The sequence below is a fragment of the Marmota monax genome, unplaced genomic scaffold (genome assembly GCF_021218885.2).
Source record: "Marmota monax isolate L192 unplaced genomic scaffold, Marmota_monax_Labrador192_F-V1.1 WCK01_AAM20220418_F8-fsc00033, whole genome shotgun sequence".
Lineage (NCBI taxonomy): Eukaryota > Metazoa > Chordata > Mammalia > Rodentia > Sciuridae > Marmota > Marmota monax.
The window spans coordinates 9,581,531-9,588,657 of record NW_026694282.1 but is presented as its reverse complement, the minus strand read 5'-3'; the positions used below and the strand labels follow the sequence as shown (position 1 = coordinate 9,588,657).

The window sequence follows — 7,127 nt, the reverse complement described above, 5'->3', positions numbered from 1 at the left end:
GTTTTATATAAACATCCTAAATACACAAGAAATGGATACTGTCATTAACCTCCCTTTAAAAACAAGGAAACCAAGACTTTAATTAAACAACCTGACTAAAGTTATACAACTAATGAGTCATATTGCTTCTTGTGCTCCATCTTGTCCAAACTGTCTTCAGATACATTTAGTAAAGGGAATCATACCATGAGCATCCTCTGGCTTTTCAAATTGGGTACACTTATATTCATAATTATAGAATTCCAATTAAAGGGTTTCAAATGCTCTTAGCACTTAAACATTCCCAACCATCTTTCACGGATGGACAAACCAGAGAATGCATTTCCCCATAAATCTATTGGGGAATGGGGAGAAAAGGGAGATAATAACAAGTAAAAAAATAAAAAAGTCCAGATGATATAGGCTTAATGAAAAGTGGAATTCATTGATCACAGAACTGAAAACTTAAAGATACATCTATTTTTCAGGAACATCTAAACTTAAGGGCTCACCAGTACTGTGCCATTTCTCTTCTGTGTTGGCTGTTTGGGGCAGGATTTTCCTTGGTGGAAACAAATATCTGCCTATCATTCGATGCTTACATTCTTGTCACTCTGAGTCAGGCTGTTTCTCCATAATCTGAAAAAAGTCCTAGTCCAAGAGTCCTAGGTCCAATATCATTGGCATACATTGAGCTACATTTCACTTCTTTTTTTAAACAGTTTGTTCATTGTTAGATATTCATTACAGTAGAGTATATTTTGACATATTTATACAAACATGGAGTATATCTTATTCTGATTAGGATCCCAGTTTTGTGGTTGTACAAGATGTGGAGATTCATTATGGTGTATTCATATATGTACATAGGATGGTTGTGTCAGATTCATTCCACTGTCTTTCCTATTCCTCCTTCCTTCCCTTCATCTCCTTTGTTTATCCATTGAACTTCTGTTCTCCACCTCCACCTCCTGTTGTTGTGTGTTACCATCCACATATCAGAGAGAACATTCAGCCTATGGGTATTGGAATTGGCTTATTTCATTTAGCATAATAGTCTCCAGATCCATTCATTTATGGGCAAATGTCATAAAGTCATTCTTTTTAATGGCTGAGTAATATTCTGTTGTGCGTCTGTAACACATTTTCTTTATCCATTCATCTGTTGCAGGGCACCTAAGTTGGTTCCATATTCTAGCTATTGGGAATTTAACTGCTATGAACATTGATGTGACTGTTATAAACAATAATGTATGCTGATTTTAACATCTTTGGATATATACTGAGGAGTGGGATAACTGGTTCAAATGGTGATTTAATTCCTAGTTTTTTTGCGGAATCTCCATATTGTTTTCCAGAGTTGTACCAATTTACAGTCCACTATTAGTGTATGAGTGTACCCTTTTCCCCTCATCTTTACCAACATTTATTGTTACTTGTATTCTTGATTGTTGTTATTCCGACTGGAGTGAGATGAAATCTCAGTATAGTTTTAATTTACATTCCTCTCCTTGCTAGAGATGTTAAACATTTTTTTTTCATGTATTTATTGACCATTTAAATTTCTTCTGTGAAGTGCCTGTGCTATTCCTTTGCCCATTTATTGATTGGGTTATTTGTTTTTGGTGTTAAGTGTGTGTGTGTGTATATATATATGTATATATATGTATATATGTATATATGTATATGTATATATCCATCCTGGAGATTAATGTTCTATCTGAGGTGCCAGTGGCAAAGATTTTCTCCCATTCCGTAGGCTCTCTCTTCACACTGTTGATTGTTTCCTTTCCTGTGAAGAAACTTTTTAGTTTGATACCATCACATTTATTAATTTTTGATTTTGCTTCTTGCACTTTACACGCCTCATCTCTTAACCATCACTCTGGCTAAGACGATACTTCCCCTAGCTCTGATTGAGACACAGGGACCTACTGTCCTGCCCCGCCAGTCTGCCAGCACAGGAGCTGGTGTAACAAGAACAAGCATGTTCCTAGAAGGGAAATGAAGATGTCAGAGGAAGTCCAGACTATATGTTCAGGAAGCACAATAAAGGACAGAGAAAGAGCCACTCAAAAAGGAGAAGATAGCAGAGTGAACATAGAAATCAAAGAGAGAAAAACTATCATAAAGACTAATGTAGAACATAAAAGTTTTATCCAAATCTATTTTAATTGGAGAACTCACAGCACACACCTCCCAGGTAGGTGGGCAGATTCATGGAATTCACTTATTCAATCATTTATGAGCAATTACTATCCACTAGGCACTGTGACAGTTCACATTCACGTTTTCATTTTTTGTCTTTATGCTTAATGTATAGTTTGATAAACTGCATATATTTAAACAGTATAATTCAGATTTAACATATGTATAAACCTTTGAAATGATCCCTGTAATTACAAAAAAAAAATTCATCATCCCTTAAGTTTTCCTAGTGCCCTTTTATAATCCAATCTTCCCTCCACCCCTTCCCAGGCAACCCTTATGATCTGCTTTCTGGCACTACAGATTAGTGGTTTGCATTTTCTAGAATTTTATATAAATGGAAACATATGGTATGTATACTTTTTGACATAACTTTTCTCATGTAATGTAGTGATTTTGAGATTCATTCACATTGCATGTATCCATAGCTCCCTTTTTTTTTGACCAAGGAGCATTTTATTTAATAGATATGCTGTAATTCATTTTTCTTTCATTTGACATTGATTTGGGTATATTTACTTTTGGCTATTAAGAATTATTTTCCTTAGACATTTCTATAGATGTCATTATGTAAACATCGTATAGAAGCTTCTGCATAAATATACACATGTTGTTCTTCCCTAAATACCTAGTAGAACACTTGAGTCATATGTTAGGTGTATGTTCATTATAACCTGCCAAATCGTTTGCCAAAGTGGTTGCACCATTTTGTGTTCTTGGCAGGAATACATGATTCTAGTTCATTTACCCTCTTGACAATACTTCTTATGGTCAGAATTTTTTTTTTTTAATTTATCATTCTAATATTCGTAACTCAGTGAAGTTTAACTTGGCCTTCTTCATGATTCATGCTACATTTCTTAACATTATTGATAATCTGGAGATGATGGGATTTTCCTTTTAGGTAAAATATATCTTTGTACACACATACACACACACACACACACACACACAAACTAAGCTATTTTGAACTCATAAAAAGTATCTGAGTAGTGGAACAATGATAGTCCAGTCATGCAGCCTTTTCTTTGACTGGTTATATCAATGGAACTTACTGTAAAGATATTATTTTGCCCTCTCAAAATGACTTACCATTTAAAACCATTGCTTGAAACCAGTGTAGTTTGAAGGAATGTAATGTTAATAGACCAACAGACTGTAGCAGGCCTGCCTTTTTCTTTATGTGACTAAAAATTTGCATATAGAAATTTATTAGGTTTTTTTTCTGTTTTTAGAAGTAGTCAAGGAAAAATCATTCTCAAGTGTCTTCTCTCTGAAAAATTCTGGACTCATAGTCATAGATAGTTATAGCATAAGGGGAGAAAATTGGCATTAATGTCAAATCATGCAATTATTCTTCCTAGAATTGTTCATACCTCTGCATCAGCAATATTGCTATTATGAAGTTGGAGTAACCACTCATTTACTGTGCTTGACTCAGTTCTGATGCTGTATTTCCCTTTTTCTAATCTTAATTGAATGCTTCTGTTTAAGTCAGTATGTTCTGGTGCAAACTTTCATTTAAAGGAGGAAGTAGGACTCTTTTTTTCTGACTCCCACTTTTATGGCATACAAGTCAAAGACTTGCTGTTTATAAGGATCTTCCTGGATCTCCTGGGAAATTATCACCAGTATTTTATGCTGAAATCTGTCTGCTGTCCTTAAAAATCAATGGTAGTTCTGTCATAGCTACCTACATTGTGAAAAAGAGGCACTTCTAATACTTACTAAATATTTAGCGTGTGGCAAATATAGTGCTAAGTTTTTTTTGTTGTTGTTGTTTTTGTTTTTGTTTTTTTTTTACTGGTACCCTCTTATTTAATAAGGATAAGCAATTTCAATATCCCACATTTACAGATTTGGGAACTGAGGTTCAACAGATTTAATATTCTGAAGTTCATGTGTATGTTTGGCAGAGTCTTGGTTTGAATCTGGGCCTGTGGATGCTAGAACATGTGATTTTTTTTTTTTTTTTTTAAGAAAAAGAGTTTTATTAGGACGAGGAAGAGGAAAATGACTGTGTGTTAACTTGAACAGCTAGGTTGCACAAGAAAGGATCTAGAAATCTGATGTCCTTCAAGACTCGTATAGACGCCTGCACTTATCTGCACCTTGTTCTTTCCTCAGACCTGTGGGCTGGGAGAAAAAAAAGACATTTCAAACAACTGATCCTTCTTCCCTTTTCCATTTACGAAAATTCTGATCATCCCTCAGACAGTTCTTTCTGGAACAAGCTCTCCTCTTCTCCCCCAGCCACCCCCAGTGGGTTCACCTTTGCAGGCTCTGGGACTCGGACAGGAAGTAAGACGTGTGAAATGTTTCTTCACTGGGAGAACGTGATTTTAATCACTGCATTATACTGACTTGACTGAGATCAAAAGTTTACTTATCTCACCAAAAAAAGATTGAAGAAGAACAATTTTATAGTCTTGGGGATTTTTTTTTTTTTTTTTTTGCAATCTATGCCTCTAAAAAGCTAGCTTTATGCTTTATAAAAGACAAGGATTTAGCTATAAAAATGTCTAAGTACTTATGTCATACCTGCCTGTCCAACTGAAGATAAACACAGACTGGATATACTTAAATATTTCTATAAAGAAACATCAACTGATAGCAAGATTAGGCAAACATGAGCCTTAACAAATGTTCTAGTAACTTCTTTCCTAAGTTCTGGATGCCTATATGTACTCCCTAGATCTAAGTTTTGGAAACAGCCTTAAATGTCATCCCATCAAGACTCTCCAACAGTTAATTTTATATGTCAACTTCACTAAGCTACAAGGTACCTATGTACTTGGTCAAATATTATTGTGGGGGTTATAGTCAGCTTTTTATTTCTGTAATGTAATATCTGAGATAGTTATCTCATAAGATGGAAAGGTTTATTTTGGTGCTCTGGTTTTATAGATTTTTGTCTATGGTCACTTGACTACATTGCCTTTGGGCTGGTGGTGAGTCAGCACAGCATGGCCAGGAACATGTGGCCAAGTAAGCTTTTCACCTCACGGAGGCAGAGAAGTAAAAGAAAAAAAGAATTTCAAGTGCAAGAGACCAGCATTACATCCCACAATACCCTTTGAAGGCATGTCCCCATGACCTTGTTCTGGTTTAGATATGTAGTGTCCCCAAAAGTTTATTTGTTAGACAAGAATGTTCAGAGATTAAATGATCAGGTTCTGAGAGCCTGAGCTTATTCCATGCATTAATTAATCCCCTGATAGGGATTCATTGGGCTGTAACTGTAGGCAGGTAGGGTGTGGTTGGAGGAGGTGGGTTCAATAGGGGTGTGCCTTCGGGTTCTATATTTTGTCCTTGGTGCACAGAACACTGTCTCTGATTGTCTTGGCCTGAGCTGCTTTCCTCCATCATACCCTTCTGTTCTGATGTTCTGCCTCACTGTGGGCCCAGAGCAGTGGAGTTGGCATGGATTGAGGCCTCTGAAACTGTGTGCCCCAAATATATCTTTTCTCCTCTAAAATTGTTCTTGTTAGGTCTTTTGGTCACAGCAACAAAAAGCTGACTGAAATAAACCTAAACCCCTCACCTCTTAAAAACTTCCACCGCCTTCCTATAGCACCAAGGTGAAGGCCTAGCCTTTAACACGTGGGCCTTTGGGAGACTTTCCAGATCCAAATCGTGGCACTGGATGTGCCGGTGAAGGAGTCACGGAGCTGAGCCGACTCTAGCTATGAGCAGGCTGCTCTGTTTCTGGGTGCCCTTTGCTGTGTTTGAAGTGAATAGTGGCTTCTCTGAGGATCACGGAAGCAGGCAATACTCTGAATCAGAGGCAGTGGGTGGACCTTGTTCTGGGGGCACTTGGACCATCTGCAGATGTGAACTTGGTTCTTGCCTACAGGGCCTCCCTAGGTAAAGGGCTGCCATTGTAGCTTCACGAATTAAATTAAAAAATATCTGTTTCTTAGTGTGGTGATTTTTTTTTCCCCATCCTTTCTCATCATCTGAAGAGTCTAGGCTTATGGAATCCAAATAAAAGAAAGGACTGTTTTTTCTCTGTCTCATGCTTGTCCCTTTCCTGATGCAACAAACAAGCCATTTGATTGCTGGCACAGAAGGAAGGGATAAAAGAGAAAAGGAAATCTTGGAGGTGGACAGAGACAATCAATATTTCAAAAATGTAATCATTACATTTTCTTAAATATTTCCAGGCATACAGAAGAAACCGATTCCTTTTCTTCCTCCTAACCCAGGGAAGACCCTGGACAGTGCTTTTATCATGGACTCAGCTTCCAGCAGCTTAACATTTGCAGTTCCTTCATGATTCAACTCTTCATTCTCCTGTCATCCGTTTAAGTCCCTTATTTCCTGGTGCCTTCTTTGAATGTGCTCCATGTCTCTTTTAAAGTCTCAGGTGTGGCTGAGATTGAACACCATCTGTGGTCTAACGCAGGACATTTGCATAAAATTTCAAGCCATCTATGTTTTCAGGAATGTAAGACAATACCCAAACCCTAGATGACAGGTATATGTATGCACCTATACTTTCTCCCCCCAACTTTTTTTTTTCTGTATATTTTGGGCTTATTTAGTCTAGAATACAGAAACATCACAGAATCAATATGGCTATACAGAATAAAAGCAGATGCACAATATCTTCCTACAGCTTCCCTTGGCCTCAGAGTGTCTGACAGGTGAGGAGGAGGAATATAGCTGACAGTACCATTATCTATTTAAGGCAAGGTCTTGCAGGATCCAAGAAGGTTAATTTCATGCTGGGCCAGACTTGCTTTATATGGAGTCTTTCATTGACATTCAGAACTTACATACTTAATAAAACTTCATGCTTAATTCTTCTCTTTAAAGGGTTATTTGCAAACTTTAGACTCTGCTGGTTATTAAACCATGCTTAATTCTTCTCTTTAGAGGGTTATTTGCAAACTTTAGGTTCTGCTAGTTGACTCATGTCAGAATGCTCATGGCAG

General features: G+C 37.1%; 1 non-coding gene across 1 annotated transcript; it reads right to left on the bottom strand.

Annotated features, from left to right (window-relative positions):
• Window positions 1-4,392: 4,392 nt before the first annotated feature.
• Window positions 4,393-4,519, bottom strand: LOC124108874 (small nucleolar RNA SNORD22). Its single transcript, XR_006856805.1, has one exon. It is a non-coding gene; the product is annotated as a small nucleolar RNA SNORD22 (small nucleolar RNA).
• Window positions 4,520-7,127: the final 2,608 nt, after the last annotated feature.